The sequence below is a fragment of the Plodia interpunctella genome, chromosome 19 (assembly GCF_027563975.2).
Source record: "Plodia interpunctella isolate USDA-ARS_2022_Savannah chromosome 19, ilPloInte3.2, whole genome shotgun sequence".
Lineage (NCBI taxonomy): Eukaryota > Metazoa > Arthropoda > Insecta > Lepidoptera > Pyralidae > Plodia > Plodia interpunctella.
Window position 1 is genome coordinate 6328938 of NC_071312.1, and position 2757 is coordinate 6331694.

Below are 2757 nucleotides of genomic sequence, written 5' to 3' on the forward strand. Positions count from 1 at the left end.
ATTAGATATCAATTTATTTTAATTGCACCCCATCTCGAAGTATAAATCCTGCTACGGGATCAAAAATATAACCTGTATTCACATTAGTAAAATTATTTAAAATTAATATTAAATTTGATAGTCTCATTTGTAATACTTCAGTATTTCAGACAATAACACAAAATTACTATACAAACAAATTTAGGTCATGGACAGTGTGTCATAGAAATTATAATCATAACTTTTTCATTTCACGGATACTGCTCATTATGTTTAAATGACAATATTCAAAATGCCGTATTAGATACTCACCTATTGAATTTTCCATCTATTTCGTTACAAAAATGTCTATTTACATTCAATTACCCGGTTACGTCGCTCATACCAATGTTTAAACAAATGAAACTATCACTTTCCACTTATTTTCTAATTATGCATTGTTCTTGATGAGTATATTTCTCTTGGGAGTTTAAGAAGTAGGATACAATAATGAATTCTCACTTAAGTATAATGCAATCTGCATCTTAGATATTTTCTTTTTCGCGTCGTAGATACCTTGTTGTGATATATGCAATCAATATATCGTCGTTTACTTTATTTACAGTAGATATAAACCTTCAGTTGCAATTAGTCAAAATGTTATGTTAAATAGACTAAATTTCCAGTTATTTAGATGTTCTACTCTTAAAATAATTTCAGACATGTGGAATAAAAAAAACTGGATCCAATGACTGGTCACAGGTTATGGCCAAGTATTGCTAAAATTTTACTATCATATTTTATATAATTGATATAATGAAACTTTGGTTGAGTGTGTGGTTTTTCTTACAATTCTTCATATATCGTACAATGTTTTTAATTTTATTTACAGCAATATAAATTACTTTTGTTGTTAATAAATGTTTCACTTTAGAATGTATACATTTGATTAAATACTTGATTTCTTTTCAACTAAACTACCGTGAAGATAGGATAGATAGGGGACTAATAAGAAAAAAACGGAGTGTGAAATGTGATGCGATATTTGGTATATAGGTAAAAGGCAACACGTTATAGCTTATGGCTAAGCTCGGAGTGCAGCTAATGATAATATATGTTGACACTAAAACATTTAGTACTATGTCTAACAATTCCCATATAGATATTAATGCATATAATTACTTTAAAGACTAAATTAAACTGTAGAAAACAGGAAAGCTGCAATTTATGACCGGACGGCCGGACGGAACGGGTTCCATTTCACTTTCCAAGTGAGACACAGCCAGAACAGGATTGTAAGATGTATCGAGTCGATATTTAGGAACTGGGCTACTGGCACAGGACACTATTTTTGGTTCTCACTTTTTTTAAAAAGTATTTTGTCTCAGACGTGCACCAGTTCATCGCCAACTAAATTACCCCACTTTGCAATGTCGTGTTTTTTTTTTCTTTTTGTTAATCTATGGTTTATGTTTATAGTTTGTCTATTATCCTCCAACTTTCGTAGTTTTTTTTATCCAGAAATAATATCTCCTTCAACAATCCGCTGTCAGTAATGTGTAGAATAAGTAATGTGTACAATAAAGCTAATCTTCGGCCAAATCATCAGACAATTCCAAAATTCTATAATTAAGCTGTTCCCCTAGAATTTGCTTTTCAATTGTTTTATCTTCTCCTAATACTCTGTACAAGCTGCTGTTTTGTGACATGTTCCTTAGATCAACTTACTTCTTTTATTAGTTATGTGAATTTATCTGAGCACTTATACGTTCTGTTAATGGCTCATTTTAGATGATCATGCTGTGTGATGCATCTCTATTTGTTCTTATGAGTGTTTACCTACCTATTTTAGCTTATACTAGTATTGTTGAAATATAGTGTTTATTTGTATGCAAACCAAGAGGCCATTTACTGCTTGCTTCATAGTAGGTGCGGTTTCGTATAAATAAGTTATATTATTTCCATTGTTTCCATTTTATTATTGAAGTATAAGTTTCAGGTCAACACAGGAAAACCAAACAAATTGCTTCCAAGCAAAAAAATACATAATTTAGAAGCAAATCACGTGTGTCCCACAAAACTTTTGAATTATAAAATTAAAAAAAAAAATTTGAATTCAAAATGGACCAAGTAACTGTTTTCTTAAGTAATATTTTTGATTGAATATTGTTTACTATATATACAGAGCGGATTTCTCCATGTAGAAACATTTTGTAAAAAAAAATTGATAAATATATAACTTGTACAAAATCATAGAAAATATTTTAAAGTTTTTTTTAGCAGCAAAAAGACATAAATGTATGTCTTTTAGTCTTGCTTAGTGTAGCCTTTTTTTATTATAACAAATACCTATGTACCTATCTAAATTCCATCCTTTACTATTGCGAATATTGTTATCTTATAATATCCTTATCCTATCCTATAGATCCACGATATGGATCATGGATCTATATCTATATATAGTAGCATTTAAGTGTACGTTTATTATGGTAATACTTAATACCTGCTATATTATAAAGGTGATAGATTTGTATTTTTTTGTAACAAATAATTTCAAAAACTATTGAAATAATTTTGATGAAATTTAGCCGAAGTCCCTGTTGATCGTTATATTTTATAAAATGTTTGATAGCTAGCTACTCAGTTTGTACGATTTAAAATTTAGAAAAGTTTTATAAATGTACCTTTTTGATATTTACATATAAATCCAGCTTCTGTAGTTCCAGCAGAACCCGCTATAGCACCCTGATATTCTATTCTGTTTCTTCAAATATAACTGTTAAATGTCTAGATACATAT